The sequence below is a fragment of the Bubalus kerabau genome, chromosome 15, assembly GCF_029407905.1.
Source record: "Bubalus kerabau isolate K-KA32 ecotype Philippines breed swamp buffalo chromosome 15, PCC_UOA_SB_1v2, whole genome shotgun sequence".
Classification (NCBI taxonomy): domain Eukaryota; kingdom Metazoa; phylum Chordata; class Mammalia; order Artiodactyla; family Bovidae; genus Bubalus; species Bubalus kerabau.
In genome coordinates, this window is record NC_073638.1 from 68,342,101 (window position 1) to 68,364,175 (window position 22,075).

Sequence of the window (22,075 nt, forward strand, 5' to 3'; positions counted from 1 at the left end):
AATCATCTTGATATTCTAAGTTCTCATTGGTTAACACACAAGTATAAAAGTTGAAGAAACATGGCATGTAGATGCCTACACTTTATAGAAGGAAACACTAGTGGTCTATTCTGCACTGAATGAAATAACATAATGCCTTATGTTTGCAGGACATTCTTCCCTTTGTTTGAGCATAGACATATAATGTGCATGTGTAATGACCTGGTGTGTCTCTTTAAAATAAATGGGATATGAATAATAGAATCTCTGACTGATGCTTTTTCAGTGCCTGAGAAAGTTTGGCTTCAAGTAAAAGAGATCAAACTCAAAACAGCTTTGTTATCTTATGTAGCAAATTATGTGACACCAGATTTAATTTATTCATAGACTTGGTTATATGATCTTGGACTCAGGTGCTTTTCATTTTTCTTCTCTGCCAACTTTACAATGTTGGTTTGTTTTCTTAGGTCAGCTTGTCTCATGGCCCTAAGAGGGCTTGTTGCAATTTCAAGTCTTGTGCAGATAATTTCATCCAGAGATAGAATAGAAGTCTCTCCTTATATATCTCTATTTAAAAGTAAAGGAAACTATAGGTGCTCAGCAGAATCCCATTCATGGTGCAGAATGGTGTCATGCACCTTATTTCTAAACCAATCAGTAGTGAGGGCAAATCAATTATCTTGCTTGCCATAGATACATGGACATTTACTCTCCATGCTGGGGAGAAGCTTCTTCCCTCATCAGTGGCCATATGGAAAAAAACTGCTCTTTAAAGACCTGGTCCTGCCTGCAAGCAACCAGGGGAGGTAGAAATAATAGATCTGTTTGTTTTTATCAGAGGGTTTTGGCCTACTTGGTAAAAATCATTTGAATCTAATTTCTTTCTGGTTCTGCAGCAACAGCCTCAGTTCAATTTTCTTTGATAAATGCCTATTGCTTGCCGCTGAAATTGAAAAGAAGCATGTTTCTTGTGACAGTTTTGTTACACACTTGTATTGTCCCAGAGAGCACAGGAGTACAATCTTTCCAGAGCCTATATTGCTTTCATCTAATCACACTCTAACTATCCCTTTTGCCTGGATTGAAAGAAGTGAGGGGAGAGGTTCAGCTATATTAATCATCATGAGTCAATTAATTATCAAGTTCAACTTGCAACTGAACCAATCAGTCCTCTATCGTCCCCTCCCCCTTTGATAAATGAGATAGTTATTTGAATATATTGACTTAATTAACCTTTTTTTCTTTTTTTTCCCTGAATCATTGTACCTCCTTTCTTGGCAAGACTCATGTTGAGATATAACTCAGAAACTTGTCATAATTGCTTAGGAAAGATCTGCACTAACACTTTAAAAACATTGAGAATATATCTAAATAAAATACAATTTAATTCTACTGTACATAATGGTATTTCTTGTCCTTGGTAGGAAGACTGGCAAAGTTCCTCAAGGTAATTTTAAAGTTATAAGATTATAAACCCTATTAAATATATGCTTGTCCTTGGCACTCCTATGGCTATCATACATTACAGTAGAGTTACTTCTTAAATAAATGTAGTTAAGATCAGATTTTTATCAATATGCATGTACTTAAGATTGACCTGGCATTCTGACTGCAGATTTTGCTGAGGTACCTGAAATATTCATATCTACTTGTTTATACAAGATTTAAATTTGATTAGAAAGTGCCCAGTGTTATTTTTTTCAAACATTCTGCATTATAGCCCAAGTTCTTTGAGTTGTATATAAATGGCAGTGAAGTGGCCTTGGTTAGTTAATCTGGTTAGGCTTGTTGAGTCTGGAGGGTCAAGGAGTATGGCTAGAAACAGTGTTTTGGTTTCCCAAATTTAATTTGTTGAAACCTAATTCCCAATGTGAGGGTGTTTGCAGGTGGGACTTGTAGGAGGTGATGAGGTCATAGGGGTGGGGCCCTCATGAGTAAATTCTGTGTTCCTATGAAAGAGAGCCAGCAGGCTCCATTGCTCCTTCTGCCACGGACAGAAATGGTGAGAAGACAGCCAGGCATCTTTGAACCAGGAAGAGTGATCACACCAGACATCTAGTCCGCACTTACTGCCTTGATCTTGGATTGCCCATCCGCCAGAACTGTGAGAACTGAATGTTTGTTGTTTAAGGTAGCCAGTCTGTGGTTAGATTTTTGTTAGAGCAGTTCAAACAGACTAAATGCTTTCACATGAGTAACTCATGTGTTTATGGGTACTAGGGGCTACCTCTTGCTTGTAGAAACTGGCTAAGGGAGAGGCACCTCCATTTGAAAGGCTTTACTGCCTTATTTTATGTCATCTTTCTCTTTAGTGACCCTGGATGCCCATCCTTTTTAGAAGCCAATTGCCTACAGCTGATCTTCCCAAACCTTACTGTGTATATGAAGCATTTGGAGATCTTGTTAAAATAGCAATTTTAATTCAGAGTGTCTGGATGTGTCCTGTCCTGAGACAGTGAATTTCTAACAAGCTTCCAGGTTATGCTGTTCAATGACCCACACTTGCAGTGGCATGATCTCCCGCTCCTGTAACCTTCCTTTTTCATATTGAAAACAGTCTTTTATATGGAAGTTCCATATCCCATTCCCTCAGAACTTTGTTAAATGATTAATTCTTATATAGGTCTCAGAGGTAGAGCTATGCTTCTGTTCAATTAATGTTTTGAATCCTTGAAATTTCCTTTGTATTCAGTAGTAATTTATGACGTGGTTATGGAGATTTATATTTGCCCCAGTAAAGGCTGGTATTTAAGGTTTGTTCATGCTCTATTTTCTCTTCTCCCTGAAGAGGAATCATCTGAACAACACAGTAAGAGGAAAGGATATTACAAAGAGAGGTAGACACCTTGTTGTAGTAACTTTTAACTCTTACCTCCACATTGTAATCCTCTAGAGAACTCAAAAAATAGAGCTGCTAGATAAAATACAGGATGCCCAGTTTACATTGAATTTCAAGGAAACAATGACTTTTTTCAAGTATTAGTGAATCCTATTCAATATTTGGGAGATACTATATAATGTAAGTAGCAAGTATTTGATGATTTGATCATATTAATTGACTAAAAATTGTTTTGTCTGACTCAAGCTAAGTAAACCACATTCACGGTTAGAATTGGGTTGTTTTAAACATGTCATCAACTGGCTGTCATATGTGAACCTTACACTTTTAAGGAGCATGATTTCCATGCTCTTAAGGCAAGAAAATGGGTTTGACCCGATAATTTCTTTTACCTCTTCTCTAGTTGTTTGCATCTTAAATGATTTGTAGCTGAAACCAATAGTCAATTCTGGCCAACTCTCAGTTGAGGTAGTGGAAACATTTAAAATCCTATTAAGATTTGCTTTATTAAAATATCATAAGTTGGGCTATGGTCTACATTGCCAGCATACAGAGAATTCAAATACTCGGTGGGACTCATATACTCCTTATGATATTTTGAAACACCCTGAAAAAATCATTTACTTGTCCCAGACTTCTTTCCTTCAGGAACATCTACAGATATCAAGGATCTGTGTGGGATTGTTATGTTGGGAAGCAAAACTTCTCCTCTATCACTGAAGGCCATGTGGTTGAAGTCCTGTGAATTAACTGATAATCAGCAGATTAATCGGAGAAAAGTTTAATCCCCATGTAGGAATATTCAGTAGTGAGTATCTTAGAATAGACAGAGGAGAGTGTCTATGTATCAGCTTAGGAAAAGGGGTGGTGGTAACTGAGATCTCATTGGAAGATAATGGAAGCTTCTATTGGGCATTTTCATTTGGATGCTAATGAATAAACTCCTTCCTGGCTGGAAGCTCCCCTGTAGTGGCAGTGGGCTCATGACAGCTAAAGCTACACCTTTCCTGCTTAGGATCATTCTCTCAAATAGGATTCAGGGAGTGGGGGTGGCAGTAATAACAACTGTATTTTCAGGATTCTCTGCTTTAGCAGATAAGGGAAGCTCTAATACAATTTCTTTCTGCTGATCCCTTCAGTGACCTTATATTATGAGCAAATACCCTCTTACAATGACAACAAAAGAATATTTCAGGTAACAGATCTTAATAAAATTCCAGCAGTTAGTTGTTATGTAGTGTTCAAAACACTGTGAAAGTGAAAATATTAGTTGCTTAGTCATGTCTGACTCTGTGCAACCCGATGGACTGTAGCCTGCTAGGCTCCTCTGTCCATGGGATTCTCCAGGCAGGAATACTGGAGTGGGTTGCCATGCCTTTCTCCAGGAGATTTTCATGACCCAGGGATTGAATCCAGGTCTCCTGCATTGCAGGCAGATTCCTTACCATCTGAGCCACACTGTGGGAAGTAACTATAGGGAAGATGTAAGGAATAAAGAAAGGAAGGTGGAAAATGACATTTTCTCCCTTAACTTTAAGGGTGGATTCAAGAGGTTTTAAGGATGTGCAGCAGGTGTGAGAGACTCTATAATCAAAGTATTTTGAATGAAAACCAGATGGTATTAAATGGACCCTTGCAGCTCTACCCTATTTCATTTGTATCTCCAACCATCCATGGCTTTCCGCAAGTAGAATTTATGAAATTAAGTAGGTCTATTGCAGAATTATTTCATCTATGATTTAAGTTTATAGGACGTTTCCTCCTAATTACAAAATTCCTTGGGTATTAAGGAAGGTCTGAGGCAAGAAGGAGTAGAAAGAGACATTTGGATATAAAAGTTAACTTGAAAGAAATATTTCTCCATTTAAAATGTGGTTTATTCATTCTTTATTGCCTTGCATTAAACTTTTAGGAGGAGCTTTGGCAATGATTACAAAACAATACATATTCTTACCCTCCATCTGTATTATCATAAAAAGTTCTTAGTTTACAATGTAAACTAATATTTTCACATAAATGCTATCTTTCCTAGTTGCATATCCAATAACATTTTAGCATATTTATAGAAGTACACAGAAGACAAAGGAAGGTTATAAACAGGAAAGGGCAGCTTGGTGGAATAGTAAAAGCTTATTTCAACCTTATCCATCTTAGTAGAAATGGAGGGAAAATAATCTCCATTCTCTCTGTTGCCTGATTGCATTATCGCAGGTTGTTTTGATCTTCATTTTATAAAAGTCAAATTTAAGTGGGACATATAGACTAGATGAGAAATATTGTTAAAAAATATGAAAAGGTTAAAATCTGAATTGTAAATTATTGGAAAACTATCAAATTACTCACAGTATTTTGGATCATGTATTAAGATGTTTTCTCTTGAAGGCAGAGTATGTTCTAGCCCTAAGAACTATTTATGTACCTCATTTAACAACTTATATACATCATTTGTTATCCATCTTTGGTTTGATCTTGAGTAATATAATCCTGCAAGTGTGTTTTTTTTTTCACTGAGTAACTAATTTGTTCTCATTAACCTACTCCATATCCCCAATTTATTAGATTTTCTTAGTATTTTATTGATACAAGTTTTATTTTTCCTTCCAAATTTACACTACTTTTAGGATATGATGCCTCTTTAGATTTAGATTTTGTTGAACTCTATCATTGACAGTGTATTTACAACTATGTACATAGCTTTATACTTTATTGGGTATTATAACTAAGTCACAGGGATCTAATGTACAGCATAGGAAACTTAGTAGTATTATAATAACTTTTTATGGTGACAGATGGTAACTAGACTTACCATGATTGAATTGGGTTAGGGTACCAATTAACCTGAGAATCAGAACTATTAAAAGCTTCTCAGGTGATTCTAATAGTGTGGCCAAAATTAAACATCAAATACATGATTAAGAACACAGATTCTTGGCAATATGCATAACTGTTCTGACTTCTGTAAAAAGGAGAAAACAATAAAGTCCATCCTATAGGCCATGGAAGGATTAAGTGAGCTGATATACATAAGTTACTTAGATCTTTGTCTAGCACATAAGTTTGACCCTATTGTTTGGTAGATAATGAATCGGTTTTTATAGCTAATCTTTATTAAACATTTGTGCTGCACATTTTTCTAAGTGTTTAATTATTATTTCATCTAATGTTTCCCACCATGTGAAGGAGATACTGTTATTCTTTTTGCAAATGAAGAAACTGAGGCACAGAGCTTTCAGTAATTTTCTTAAGGACTAAAATTGCCAAATATTTCCCAAAAATTAAATCTCAGGTGGTCTAAATTCATGGTAAGAACCATAAATCAAATTATAAAATAAAATGTTTTGATATGTACTTAACAGTTAAATATTTTAAATGTAATGCCATAAGTGATTTAATACTAAAACAGCTCTTGATAGCATCAAATAATTACCAAATCTGTATATAAACATCTCCTCTCTCTTCTGTTTCTTGTCTTGATATAAGAATTTTCAGGACACTACTGGTTTTTGAGAAACATTTTATTTCCAGACAATTGACTCTATGTTCTTAGCATATTTCTGCCACTTTCCCTTCTTTCTGTTATGTTACTAGAGATTTTCATGAAAATATTCCACGCATATGAAATCTTATTTCTTACCTTTCTCTTCTGCCGACATAATGATTTCTATATCTGTGAGGTTCCAAAGAGAGGGCAATTTCTTCAAGTTGATGATACGGCAAACATTTGCAGTGAAGTTTCTCTGCATATGTTCATTCTCATGTTGAAAGAAAGGATAGTTCTATGGAGCGATTACTGAATTGGTCGTATGGACCCCCTCTTGGGGGGGTCCAGCTGAGGCCCTGTACCTTGGCCAGAAAGAGTTCTTTTTCCATCTGAATTCATCCAGTCAATAACAAAATCAATGCTGAGACTGAAACAGCACAGTCTTTATTCAATGGCCAGAGAATGGGGAAGAAGGAACTTGGCTCAAAATCAGCTTCTCAGTGGGGGGATGATTAAGGCGAGATTTTAAGGGCAAGGTTAATGAGGGGGAGGCATATGCACTGGCTTTCTGGGAATAGTTTTCCTGAAACTGGGATGCCATCCCTTTTCTGCCATTGTATGGTCCTTTGGCATCTGTGTCAGAAGCAAGTTGAGCCATCATGCTTGGCTGGCGGAGGGGCGGGGAGATCTTACTATTCTGGTGAGATGATAACGAGCTGCAAGGTGACACTGTCCCACTTTTGGAGCTGAACCAGCTTGCACCAGTTTTCTTGTGGTTAGATTATCTTGTTCTGTGCAGTGAATGCAGCTAGAGAATATAGTTGACTGTGGTTTTTCTGTAAGTTTACCTGGAAAGAGGGGAAGGAATATGGTTCTGGGGCAACAGAGTAGAGGAGGAGATGTTAGTCAAATTTTCGAATGACTATGCTATCACAACTGCTATAGGCCTCTTTTCCAGGGGCCTAAGTAATTTATTTAAATTTTCCTGTATTTCAGTTATAGGGAAAGCCCCATTATTCCCTTCATTTCAAATTGAATTTAGAGTATTTTCTCATGACCTTTGTTTGAGCTTGTTGGTTGTATGTATCTTTGTCTAACTGTCTCCTTACCATAGTTATATCCATTCATGACAATTTCACTCTTATTTGGCTTTTGGCAATCACATTTCCCAAGTCTCTAGTTTAACAAATTTAAAGAATATATAAAGTCTTCTGGTGCTCTTTGGGTTAGAATTGGTTCTTGAATGTTGTACTTTTGGATTCTGTACACTTTGCACATTTGTGTTCTTCATTGAAACTTTTTTGACTCTTAATTTGGCTTTTATATATTGGCTCATGAAGGATGGCTTTAACTGTGGAATCAACTGCTCAATTTCAGCTGTGTTGGTTAAAATTCATTTGCATTTATTGCATCATATCTGTTAAAATGGGAAGAAAATGGAAAAATGAAACTATTATTAATGGTAGTATGGTAGAAATGAAGGGAAATCTTTGGCATCATTGTGGTAGCTTTTAGCTTCAGTCTTACTCAATAAGCAAAATTAAATAAACTATTTGAAAGCCTGGAAATATATCATAAAAAGCACCAATGTTTATAGGGATCACACACTACTCTTTATTCCATATGGCTCAGAGCCCTTTCTACCTGCTTCTAATCATGCCATTTCTCTGGACATTTGAATTTTTGTTACATGCATATTTTCAGGAAGAAAACAACACCTCGAACAGAGTTCAGCTCTTAATAAGTGTTTCTTTTGACTTTAGTTGACTGTTGCCCAATAAGCTGTCTGTAAGAAAAAAAGCCTTACAATTTAGTGTAGAATAACTCAAAGGGCCTTTATTAATCAAAAACTGTATCCAAAATCACAATCTCCAGTCTCCAAAGTGTGAATGGATGTTAAGAGTGGTCAGGTAGTTTTATGATTGAACAGTCTAGATCAGGGATGTCTTTCTCAAAGCTGTCACTTCAATACCCTTTGCTGCCATTCCATACTGCCTTTCATTTGTTGTAGTGAGGATGCTACAGGGAGGATAAATATTTCCAGTGCTGAAACAAATTCTATAATTTTCTCTCAGCCTTTCTGCAGTACTCGGCAAAACAAAAAACAAAAAACAACAAAAAAATAGAAATATTTCTACCAAAATACAAATTGATTTCATGTGTCAGTAAAGCTTTTGCTTTTGTCCATCAAGATGACATGGGATCATAAGAGAATTCAAGCCCTACACAAAATTATAAAGCAATAAATTATCCAAAATCCCATGGATGTTAATATTTGTATGTTCTTCCAGATATATCTATTGGTATGTATGCATACGGAAACAGGTGTAGAGATAGGTATATATGAATAGAAATATTTCCAAAACTAGGTTTGTTCATGGAACTTTGCAGAGAGAAAAACATTCAAAATGGAAAAACCAATGAAACTTTTTTCTTTCCTCCCAAAACACTCATTCCTGTAAGTTTTCTATATGAGTAAGAAAAGAATCTTAAGTTCTTGGCATCTCTTTGTGATTTTTAAATGACCTCTTACAGTTTCGGGTAGCGTCAATACATTCTCTATTCTGAAGGGAAGGTGATTAGCATTCTTATACTTTCTTCTAATTCTCCACCTCACATCATTCAGTGTTTGTTAGTTGTAATATTTAAAATGTTAGAGTTTATAAAATTTACCATCTGTTCTGCAAACACAATTCTCCAGATGTTAGTCATAGCCAAACATTTATTAGGTTTAATGTTCACCATCACTCCTTCTATTATGCCTTTTCTTTCTTTATTTTTATTGATCTTCTGGTTTGCTGGATTCCATTTTTTTTCTAGAAAAATTCATGCGTCCTATATTTCCAGTGTTCTAGCATATTTGGAATGTCTGTCTGATATCTTTATATTGGAATGACGACTTGAATGGGTATAATTTTCCTGGGTGAGACTTTTTTCTTCTTTCAGAAATGTGCCCATAACAGCTTTACCTTCTAACATTGAATGTGGTTGTAGGGCAGTATGAGGCCAGTCTGATTTCTCTTGTTAGTGATGTGCTTCTCAATGCGACTCAATGGAGAAATGTCTATACTGTTTTGCATAGTGGTTGTACCCATTTACGTTCCCACCAGCAATGTACCAGAGTACTCTTTACTCTGCATCCTCTTCAATACTTTTTACTTCTGTCTCTTTGATAATAGCCATTCTGATGGGTGTGAGGGGGGGATAGCTTACTGTGGTTTTGATATGCATTTTCCTGATGACTAGTGATGTTGAACATCTTGTCATATGCTTGTTGGCCTGTGTTTCTTCTTTGGAAAAACATATATTCAGATCTTCTTCTCAAAATGGATTAAATTAAGTCTGAGACCAGAAACCACAAAGGTTCTAGAAGAAAATATAGGTATTACACTGTCTGACATAAATAAGTCTTAGCTATATACATATCTCTATATATCTCTATACATATATGTAATCTGTCTCCTCAGGCAAGGGAAACAAAAACAAAAAGCCAGTGGCACCTAACTGAATGTAAAAGCTTTTCCAGAGCAAAGGAACCCATCAATAAAACAGACAACCTACTGAGTAGGAGAAGACATTTGCAAATGATGTGTCTGATAAGAGTTAATATCCAAAATACATAAAGAGCTCATACAACTCCATATTTGAAAAAAAAATCTGATTTAAAAGTGTGCAAAAGGACCTCATTCTTTTTTTACTCCCTCCCTCACCAACCTTTACTGAATTCCATTTCTCATCTCTGCATCCAGGTCTAGTATGTTTATATGATGGTCATGCTCTCTCTTATCAAGTTTTACCATGGACATCCCCCGATCCTCAATTTTCCCTGATGTAGGTAGGAGCGTATATGCTCAGTCGCTTCAGTTGTGTTTGACTCTTTCTGACACTATGGACTTATATCCTGCCAGGCTTGTCTGTCTGTGAGATTCTCCAGGCAAGAATACTGGAGTGTGTTTCCATGCCTCCTCCAGGGGAATTTCCTGACCCAGGAATTGAACCCGGGTCTCCTGCATTGCAGGCAGATTTTTTACTGCTGAGCCACTAGGGAAGCCCTGTTTTCTCCTCTACCTTTAAGCAAAGCTTATCAGTGCTGATGTTTTAGTCTTGAAGGATCATTGGGAATATGCTTTTAAATGATGAGTAGTGCTTTCCTTGTAGAGGAAATAGCATGTGTGAAATCATAGTAGTGAAACAGAGCCAGTTGTGAAGACTATGTGCCAAGAGAAATAATTCTTAGTCTGGCTTGGCAGCCACTTGCACCAGAATCTCCCTAAGTGAATGTTAAAAAGGCAAATTTGGGGGTCCTGTTTTAGATCTGGGCTCCCCTGGTAATTCAGCTGGTAAAGAATCTGCCTGCAATGCAGGAGACCTCAGTTTGATTCCTGGGTAAGGAAGTTCCCCTGGAGAAGTGATAGGTTACCCACTCCAGTATTTTTTCCTGGAGAATCTCTATGAATAAAGGCACCTGGAGGGCTACAGTCCACGGAGTTGCAAAGAGTCAGACCCAACTGAATGACTAAGCACAGAACATTTTAGACCTATGCAGTCATACTGGCAGAGCAGGCTGTCTAGGTTTTGCATAATAACAAAAGTAGTTCATGTGAGAGCAGGCATTATAGATGCTCAAGTTTGAGAATCATTACATCAGAATTCTGATATTGTATGGAATAATTAGGAAAGAGCCTGATTATGAAGAGCTTAGTTTGTCACAGTAAAGAAACATTCAACTTGTCTTGTAGGTTATGGAAATCCATGGAAGGGCCTCAGTCAATTGAGATTTTCATCAGATTTGCCTTTTAAAAAGTAGAATGTGCAGGAAAGGGCTGGAGGCTTCTCTCATAAGGTTTTTGGTCCTTCAATTTTTTTTCCTTCTATTTTTTGTATTTTAAAAATACGTATATTTTAAAATATGTATTATATATTTTTTAAAACCCTTATCGTGTGTGCATCCTTAGTGGCTCAGTCTGTCCAACTCTTTGCTACCCTTTAGATTGTAGCCTTCCAGGCTCCTTTGTCATTGGATTTTTCAGGCAAGATTACTGGAGTGAGTTGCTATGTTTTCCTCCAAAAAACCTTGTCAAATTATCCTAATTTCAAATGGTGCAATAGACATGGAACAAGAGATGAATGGGTTTGAATAGACTAGAAGTAGGGAGAAAAATCTCAGACAAGACAAAGGATAATTATCAAAGATCATTCCTGGGACTTCTCTGGTTTTCAAATGGTTACGATTTCCCTTTCCAATGCAGTGGGTGTGGGTTTGAGATCTGGTGGCAGAGCTAATGTTCCGTGTACCTTGTGGCCAATAAACCAAAAAACATAAAGCAGAAGCAATATTGTAGTTAATTCAATGAAGATTTTAGAAATGGTTCACATAAAAAAGAAAAAAACAAAAACAACTCTAAAAAAATAATGTGATTACATCATTAAAAAAAAGATCACTACTAAACTAGTTTAACATCACCACTATTATGAGACAAGATCCATCTTAATATATGTGAAGAAAAATTTGGGGATAGTAGATGTGAAAAAGCGTCAGAAGTTACAGACTTGAGACAAAGGATTGCCAAACTAAAGTCGGGAAGTTTTCTAAAATTTAGGTAGCAAATATGAGCAGGGGATTATTACACAGTAAAGAAAAAAAAAACACCTTATTGGATCCCACATAACTAATATTATTTTTGTTAATGAATAGTTGACCTACTTCCTTCAAAGATTACCTGTATTTGTTATCTCTCCAAGCTGAAGATCATCAGGCACTGGTAGGAATATTCTTGGGTGCAATTAAGCTGGACAAGTAGAATACTCTTTTGCAAGCAGTTATCAAGTTAGTGGGTCTGTGAGGTAATGCTGCTGCTGCTGCTAAGTCGCTTCAGTCGTGTCCGACTCTGTGCGATCCCGTAGACGACAGCCCACCAGGCTCCGCCGTCCCTGGGATTCGCTAGGTAAGATCACTGGAGTGGGTTGCCATTTCCTTCTCCAATGCATGAAACTGAAAAGTGAAAGTGAAGTTGCTCAGTCCTGCCCGACTCTTAGTGACCCCATGGACTGCAGCCCACCAGGCTCCTCCGTCCATGGGGTTTTCCAGGCAAGAGTACTGGAGTGGGGTGCCATCGCCTTCTCCACTGTGAGGTAATAAGATGATGTAAAACCATGGTTTTTCACCTTCATCTAAACAAAACATGTTGCTATCACATTATTTATGTACTTGTATTCTTGAGGTAGCAGACATGGCAAGAAAGAGTGTATTTGGATTACCATTTGTAATCCACTTGAACCTCTCTTCATAAAGTTAACTATATATATAAAACTATATAAATAGATATCAAATGCGATTATTTTCTTCTATAATCTAAAGTCAGTTTGTTTCAGTAGGCTGTTAGCTCTAGCACAATCAGTGCCACTGATTGAATATGATTGCTTGGCCTTTTCTCTCCCTAAGAACTAATTAATTGGTATGATCTATTTTCTGTTATTATTCTGAATCATCTTAGAAATCTTGTTTGATAAATATTTAGGCATTGAATAATTTACTACATTTACAGAGATAGTCTCCTAACAGTAGAACACATGAACCAGCAGTTCAGATAATAAACTTTAGTTAGATTTTATGGCTGAAAAATCTAACGTCTAGCAATAGTCAAAATTTCACAACTAACTCCATCGGTAGCCGTTAATGTATAAGAGGAAGTGATAAGAGCCAGTAAAGAAAGAAATACATGGGCTTGAAGGCTGGAAGCTGAAACTAAACCTAGAAAGTAATGTGTGGTGTTTGTGAAATTTCTTCTCTGTATCATAGAAGGGAGCTCACTAGGTAGTTGCAATTTGAAAACTGATATTTTAACTTATATGGAAGAATTATAGTAGAACTAATTCCAGATCTTCTTGGTAGGAAGAATGCAAAATGGCCCAAAATTATGTGCATGTCCATCACTTTGAGTATTAATAGTGAAGTTAATACAAAAATCACAAAACAGATTATAATAAAGCAGTCAAATATAGCAGTGTCTTTTTTGACAAAGAAACAATTTCAGCATCAGAAACACATTTTTATTAAAATATGTATATTTTAAGATAGCTTACTACATTTTGAAGTAGAGTGAAATGTGGAAAATGCTTCCTTATGTGAGCCTGTTGAAATCTAACTCATATCGAGTCCCCATCTTCCTTCACATTGCATTGAATTGCTAGAGATGTATTCCCAGTCACAGTGTAGCTTACACTTAACACACTCCATAATTGAGTCTTGATTCATTTCTTCAATCCTATGAGTTAGGATTACTCATAACTGCAGAGGGGCTCAGTCATTTTGTGGAGACCTAAACAAGAAATCATGTAGCCAGTTGAATTAAGCAAAATGTGCCATGGCAAGAAAATTATGGAGAAGAGTTAAACAAAAATAATGGATAGAACATTTTATTAATGCTGGGTTTAGGTCATTGTACAAATGACGAACAACACCATAAATGTATGAGAAAATAGAATAATTGGCTGCTTGAACACAGCTTTCTCTGGTATATGCCCACATCTTTAGTCTTAAAAGTGAATTTCTTTAAGGAAGGCTGCATTTTGAAGTAAGCATAACATCTTTATCATCCAATGCATGAGATGTTGCATTCTCTGAGTGAAATCCAATGTGTCTTTGGAAGGTCAACCTGGCACTCTGTGGGCATAAGTTTGACCAGTCAGTCTTGAACAATTCTTCTTTGTGATTGCTGTGATTGGCCTTCAATAGTGAGGTGTTTAGCAAATTTACTTCATGCTCACCCTGAGAGAAATATAAGGCTTTAAGTTAGCACTTTCTGCTCCTTCTTAACCCGTCTATTTAATGACACAGATGGAATGAGTATTTTTTTTACTTATTCTTTTAGCATATTTTTATTGGTTTATTGACAAACTATGGATGATACTGGGATCCAGGGTCACAGACATGAAAGACCAGTCTCAAGTTCTCACAGGACCTAAGAGCACAAAGGAAGCTCATGGACCTGTTTCAACCTGGACCGCAGTTTTGGTCTCCTGTGTTGAGGCCAAGTAAAGATGCAACCATTTGACTTTATTTTGCTTTTGTTAGTTCTTTGAATACAACTTTTTCTAATCCCATTTTTGTGGACTTACTCTGTAAGGCTAAGTTGGAGCACTAGGAATTATAGGACTAACTATACTCCAGTGTTCTTGCCTGGAGAATCACAGGGACGGGTGAGCCTGGTGGGCTGCCATCTATGGGGTCAAACAGAGTCGGACACGACTGACGCGACTTAGCAGCAGCAGCAGCGTACCCTACACAAAAGATAAAATGTACCATTCGAGGGTCAAATTATACAAGTCACAGGAATGCATGTAAAACTATTTGACTTGGCACAATTCTGATGGAGACATTCCATTCTTTTTCTATTTATTTACTATGCAATCAGAATTGCATGTTTTTCTGAATTCATTTTTTAAGGTAAACAAAAGCCAGTATAGTCCCAAGCGTAATTGAATAAGCATGTTAGATTTACCTTTTCAAGTAAAACCTACAAACCTGGATGAAATAATTAGTTAATTCTTTTCAGATGTTCACAAAGAAATGCAAACCTTGAAAGAAGTCAAATACTAGACACTACATGTTTGCTTGCTGTCTCCTTGGGATGTTTTCTAAATCTGCACTGTCCAGTATGGTACCCACTAACCACATGTGATAATTAAAGTTAAAATAATAAAATTAAAACTATGAATCCAGTTCTTCAAACAGGTCACATTTCTAGTGCTCAATATTGAATGTAGTAGTGATCTCCACATTGAACAGTGCAGAGATATAGAATATTTTCATCATCGCAGAAAGTTCTTTAGGCAGTGTTATTCTAGCCATTGCATAGGGAATTGAAATCTAAGCAGAACATAGGGTTCATTTTAAAGTAAAAGGGTGGTAAGTTCTAGAGTTGTGAATCAGCTGGTATTTGTTGAGAACTGTACAGAAAAGAGAGCTTTTGTATAGAGGGACTGGGCTGTGCTGAACATATATGGAGCAAGACTCCATGAAAAATGTAAGCAGAGACACCAGAGATCATACAGTGCTGGGAGACTTTAGAATTATATCCCAGCCAGAGTACTCTGGCCACCTGATGCAAAGAGCCAACTCATTAGAAACGATCCGGATGCTGGGAGAGATTGAAGGCAAAGGGAGAAGAGGGTGGCATAGGATAAGATGGTTAAATAGCATCACCGACTCAATAGACATGAATTCAAGCAAACTCTGGGAGATAGTGAAGGACAGGGAAGCTTGCTGTTCTGCAGTCCATGGGGTTGCAAAGAGTCAGACACAACTTAGCAACTGAACAACAACAGAGTATGTCCCAGACAGGTTCTTGGTAAGAACCTCAGGCATTCAGTTGAGGCTATTAAAAATACCCACTTTGAAAGTAAAAGCCATAGTCTAGAGTAGAGGCTTGGAGAAGGCAGTGGCACCCCACTCCAGTACTTCTGCCTAGAAAATCCCATGGATGGAGGAGCCTCGTAGGCTGCAGTCCATGGGGTCGCTAGAGTCAGACACGACTGAGCGACTTCACTTTGACTCTTCCCTTTCCGGCATTGGAGAAGGAAATGGCAACCCACTCCAGTGTTCTTGCCTGGAGGATCCCAAGGACGGGGGAGCCTGGTGGGCTGCCGTCTATGGGGTCGCACAGAGTCGGACACGACTGAAGTGACTTAGCAGCAGCAGAGTAGAGGCTATGTCCTCAGGACTAAGGATGTAATCAATATAGAGCCATATTAATAAATAATAAAAAATCTGACATGCTAAACTCTTTAGGTGTGTAGGGTAGTGATGTTTGCAACTCACTTAGAAAAGCATCAAGATGTATGAATAGATGAATATACATAATCAAATGAATATAACAAAGTATTGACAAGTGTAGAATCTAGATGGTAGTTTTATGAGTTTTTTCTTTGTAAAATTCTTAAGCTTTCTGTATGTGTGAAAATTTCCGTGATTGCTGAGGGAAAAAGCCTGAAAGGATGAAAATGATTTGCCAGAAATGTAACTGTCTGAAACACAATATGGTTAGAATGAAGACTGTTATGATCCAGGTGCCCTCCATGTATTATCCATAGTACACAAGCAATCAATGAAAACTGGTAAGTATGTGAAGAAGCAGGAAAACAGGACAGAAACAATCACTGATATAGATAAGCCATCTGATGAGATAAGAAGACTAGAAATTTATAACACTCATTGTAAATGTTTAAGGAATTTGAGAAGAAACTAGAAAAAAAATGTGTGGTATCAGAAGGGGAATGAATAAACAAATTGCGGTGTATTCATGTAATGGAATAGTACTACGTGCAACAAGAACGACAAACCACTGATGTCATTGAGCTTTATCCACGGGGTTGCATCATAGTGAGGGAAAGAGGTCCTTCAAAAAGGAGCACATAATGTGTTACTCCATCTATATTACATTTGTGAACAGGCAAACTGAGCTGTTGTGATAGGCATCAAAACAATGCTTTTATTTGGAGGGTGGAGACTGACAGGAAGGGGTATGTGGAAAGTTCCTAGGATAATGGAAATATTCCACATATTTCCACATATTCCACAAAGGGCATGTGGAATATGCCCTTTGGAGAATTATTGGTGATGTAGGTTTATATGCTTGTCAAAGCCATCAAGTTGTACTCTTGATATGTGTGATTGCCACCATACGTAAATTCTGTTTACAAAGTAAATCACATATGTATGTATCTAATGTCAGATAGAAAAATTGACTTTATTTAGATAATGTTTTCAACTTCAAACCCAATGCCATTTCTCATCTAGCATTTCTATTTTAAATGTGCTGCATTATAAATGACAGAGTGATCAATGCAAGGAGATTCATATTGATGTAGCACTCATGTCAAAATTACTGTCCCCTCACTATGTGCCTGCGGGAAGTGCTAATAGCATAACGTGCATTTTCTCATTTAGCCTCCTGCAGCGTTATAAAGTATATTCTTATCTTACAGATTAAGAGATTGAGGTAAAGATGAGAAACAATGTTGCTCAACATCATGCAGCTAATAGAACAATAGAGCTGAAATGAAACCCCCCGTTTTCTGATCCTCAAACCCATCTGCTTAACCTACTAATTTCAAGTTTTATTTTTTTATACGTACCCCTTTCTTAAGGCTGGATTTACTTTGGTGTATGGAATGAAGTGACTAATTGGAAAAGACCCTGATGCTGGTAAAGATTGAAGGTAGAAGATAAGAGGACAACAGAGAAGGAGAAACTTGGATGGCATCACTGACTCGATGGACATGTGTTTGAGCAGGCTCTGGGAGTTGGTGATGGACAGGGAAGCCTGGTGTGCTGCAGTCCGTGGGGTCACAAAGAGTCGGTCATGACTGACTGAACTGAACAGAACTGAAGGAATGATGTGAGCATTTTATTTCTTTAGGAAAACTGGCTTATCCATCCAACTTTCACATCATGTTGATTTTCTATCCATGGAGGACCCCAGGTGATTTCCTTCTTTTCCTGGTAGCAGGACTGCAATTAGTGTCTACACTGAGTGAAAACAACATAATAAAATTTCATTTAAAGGTTGATTATAGTAATAATGACATAAAACTATCAGTAATAGGCTTTTGGTAGGGGTGAGTGTGCACATAACTTAGCGACTGAACTAAACTAAGCATGCACAGTTTTTGTTGTTCAGTTGCTAAGTCATGTCTGACTCTTTGCGACTCCATGGACTGCAGCATTCCAGGCTTCCCTGTCCTTCATTATCTCCTGGAGTTTGCTCAGACTCAAAACCATTAAGCCAATGGGGCCATCCAACCATCTCATCCTCTTTGGCCCCCTTCTCTTCCTGCCCTCAATCTTTCCCAGCATCAGGGTCTTTTCCAATGAGTTGGCTCTTCGCATCAGGTGGCCAAAAGTGGCCAAAGTTGGAGCCTTGGCCACCATCAGTTGGAGCTTCAGCATCAGTCCTTCCAGTAAATATTCAGGGTTGATTTCCTTTAGGATTGACTGGTTTGATCTCCTTGCTGTCCAAGGGATTCTCAAAATTTCCAGCACCACAATTCTAAAGCATCAGTTGTTCGACATTCAGTCTTCTTTATGGTCCAACTTTCACATCCATACATGACTACTGGAAAAACCATAGCTTTAACTCTAAGCACCTTTGTTGGCAAAGTGATGTCTCTACTTTTTAATATACTATGAAGGTTTGTCATAGCTTTTCTTCCAAGGCACACATGCCTTTTAACAAGCAAGTTTGACCTTGGAGTACAAAATGAAGCTGGGCAAAAGCTAACAGTTTTGCCAAGAGGACACATTAGTCATAGCAAACACCCTCTTCCAACAACACAAGAAATAGTGGTACACTTGGGCATCACCAGATGGTCAATACCAAAATCAGATTGATTATATTCTTTGTAGCTGAAGATGGAGAAGCTCTATACAGTCAGCAAAATCAAGACCAGAAGCTGACTGTGGCTCAGATCATGAGTTCCTTGTTGCAAAATTCAGGCTTAAATTGAAGAAAGTAGGGAAATTCACTAGGCCATTCAAGTATGACCTAAGTCAAATCCCACATGATAATACAGTGGAGATGACAAGTAGATTCAAGGGGTTAGATGTGGTAGACAGAATGCCTCAAGAACTGTGGGTGGAGGTTTGTAACACTGCATGGGAAGCGGTGACCAAAACCATCACAAAGAAAAAAGAAATGCACATTTACTCAGAGGCTATTTTTCTAAGAGCTATCTCAGTGTGATGGGAGCTGTACATTTTATTAATTATGTGATTCAATTAGGTGAAATTATGGTCAAATAAAACTGCTATTTCTTATTTTCTTTACTTAATTGGAGGTCAATTTTCTTTGAGTACTGCAGTACTTAGAAAAGATAAGTTCTTTTGTTTATATGGTCATAATCTTTTGCTCTGGCCATAAATCTTTTCTCTTTTCTTCCGTTTTCTCTAAAGTATTATATTTGTAATTGGAATACATTTGGTGATAAATTAGTGTCAATTTCTTACCTTTTTCCAAGCCTCTGACAGAAAGTGAATGTTTCTAAAGAGATGCTTCAAGGTCTTTGAAACAGTTCATCTAGAATATCCTAAGTAGAACCTGTAGCAGGTGGTCAACATAGTCTACCATCTGAGTTTCTTCCACTAGTCACACAATGTTGGTGCATACAGAATAACTAAACATTTGCTTATAAGCAAATTCTTAAGCTAGGAAAGTACCTTTAAATAGCAGGAAGATTTTGAGAATTTTTCTCAAGGAAACCTGTTTTCAGATTCTGTACCTTTTTCTTTCTGATATTACTTGGGAAAATTATTTTAACTTTTGGAACTTGTTTATTTGAAAAATGAGAACCAGTGTTACAGGGTTTTACAAGGATTAAATCAAAGTTTGTGATGTATTTGATGGTAAATGAATGTTACCATAAATTAAAGTATACCAAGGTATTTTATTCTTACTAAGGAAGCAGAAACAATAGTGTTTAAGAATATAAAATTCAGTCTGAAAACAGGCAATCAGTATGTTATCATGTTTATCAAAAGCTAATGACAGCTTTTGTATTTCTTCATATGACAAGTGTCAAAATCTTAGCTTTCAGAACTCACTGTATTTTGCTCCCACTCTATGTAAATATCTACTTTATTTTTTCCCATACCCCGCAAAATTCCATTCTATTCATTCCATATCTACCATTCATTCTGTCCAAACCCTAAATTCTCCCCCAGGTTTATTTTATTCATTCATTACCTCAATTAATAATTAATTAATTGACTTCTTCATATAGTCATCAAAGCATTCTGTTTTAATGGGGATAAAAATAGTGAAAAAGATAAAAATCAATTCCTGTTTTTGTGGAACTTACATTACTAAGAATAAAAAGACTATTTAATTATGTATGCCAAGAGGGAGAGATACAGGAGGTTATGAGTAAAATACCAGAGGGAATTAGTGCAGTATCAGGACTGGCTATGGAATTTGCAGTCTTAGGCAAAATGAAAATGTAGGGTGCTTTGTTCAAAAACTAGTAAGAATCTGAGAAAAATGACAGACCAAGCATAGGACTCCTCGCACCCACACAGATTGCAGGCCTAGGAAACCAACTCTGCATACACAGAGGACCAAGGAAGGGTTTCTTGAGGCAGAGTTAATTTCACTGGAGATGTGAAGGATAAGTGTGTGTCAGGTAGACAGTTTCAGACTTGTGTTTTCATTTGCTATTCCCTTTTAGGCCTAATACATGATTTCCTCGAGAGCCATCAGACTCATGTGTTTATAGCAAGGAATGATGAAGCTTTTTCAATATTGGGCAGGATGTTGGTGGAAGAGAGATGCAGTTACTTCTTGCCATTTCAGTTTCATCTCTCATGGGTATCAAACAGCAAAATTTAAGGCCAGAATTATGGCTCATAATTTTTAAATATCAGAGTTTATAATTAATAATCTTTCTTAGATATTTATGGGAGGACACTGGGCTGCGAATTTGGAGACCTGAGTTCTTCCTTAAATCTGCCTCTCTATGACAAGGTATTCTTTAGATTCTAGCTTCCTAATCTGGGTGGGGAAAAAAATTAAGTTTCCTATCAGTCCGAGGCTTCAAACTACTGATAATAGAATTTTCTAATTTTATTAAAAGTACAGTATTTCATTTTATTTTTGTCTGCTTTTTTGGAACGTAAAGTGTTGGCTGAATCACTGACAGCATAAATACAGCAATAGCTGCCAAAGGCCACCTTCCACAAGCAATCTCTTTTCTTAAACAACCATATTAAGTCCCTAAGGTGACCAATGCTATTCTGTTCTTCTGTTAGATAAAGGTCACCTCTACTGGCAACCAATTTTTGTACTTCCCTAGGGTAGATGCTTAAGACTACATTCGTTGTCTATATTAACTTCTCTACTGCATCTGTTAAATATCAAAGTAATTAAAGTCTTAGACATTGAGTCACTTTATTCTCAAGATGAGACTTTTTTTAGACCAAGAAACTTCAGACAGTGTAGTTTTGGAAAGGTGAAGCTAAAACACTTTGATTTCTGAAAACTTTCTTGTTTATTAGTACATTTGTACAGTTTTAATACTGTACACATTTTCTATTATCAGACATATTAACTCAGATAATTTATGCTGTGATAATGAAGAACACACAACGAAATGTTTATTTCCCTTGAAAGTCCCCTGTAGGAATGGATAAATGTCCTCTGTGACATCATTCAGCAGTGCAGGCTAACAGAATCTCTACCCAGGAGGTAGCTTCAGCTACCTCGATATATCAGGGAGAATTCCTTGATATAGCAGGGAGAAAAAGCGCTTCAAAGTCTCTTGCTGAAATTATTTGACCTGAAAGCAACACACATCATATTTGCTTACAAGCCATTGACTATAAATAGACATACAGTTCAGACTGGATGTATGAGTTCAGAGGTATAATCCTCTATGTGTTAAGAAGAAATAATAAACCCTAAGTCTCTATCACATTTCCATATAATAAAAAGCTATTTATAAGAGAAAAGTCTATTTTGTTTTTTAGAAGGAAGTTTAGTCTAAAGTATTTTAACCTAGATGGACGCTAGAAGTTCGAACGGGGACAAGAGCATACACATCAGTACTGCCAACTCTTTGGTTTTTGGCTGCACTGCACAGCATGTGGGATCTTAGTTCACTGACCAGGGATCGAAAAGATGCCCCCTGCACGGAGGCACAGAATCTTAACCACGGGACCACCAGGGAAGTCCCCGTACTGCCAACTCTTTATTTGGTATCTTTGGCTTAAGATCATGGTGTCT

The 22,075-nt window shown here is 37.1% G+C and overlaps 1 long non-coding RNA gene across 8 annotated transcripts in view; it reads left to right on the forward strand.

Annotated features, from left to right (window-relative positions):
- The first annotated feature begins 238 nt into the window (after positions 1-238).
- The window catches only part of LOC129629325 (uncharacterized), a 104,636-nt gene continuing 82,799 nt past the window's right edge, over positions 239-22,075 (forward strand). For 2 of the 8 annotated variants that reach the window (XR_008703154.1, XR_008703155.1), the window contains exon 1: positions 239-2,083. This is a non-coding gene — a long non-coding RNA (uncharacterized LOC129629325). Of the gene's footprint in view, positions 2,111-17,447; positions 17,869-22,075 lie in introns of those variants that run through there. The other 6 variants (XR_008703157.1, XR_008703158.1, XR_008703160.1 and 3 more) reach the window with 5 other exon arrangements.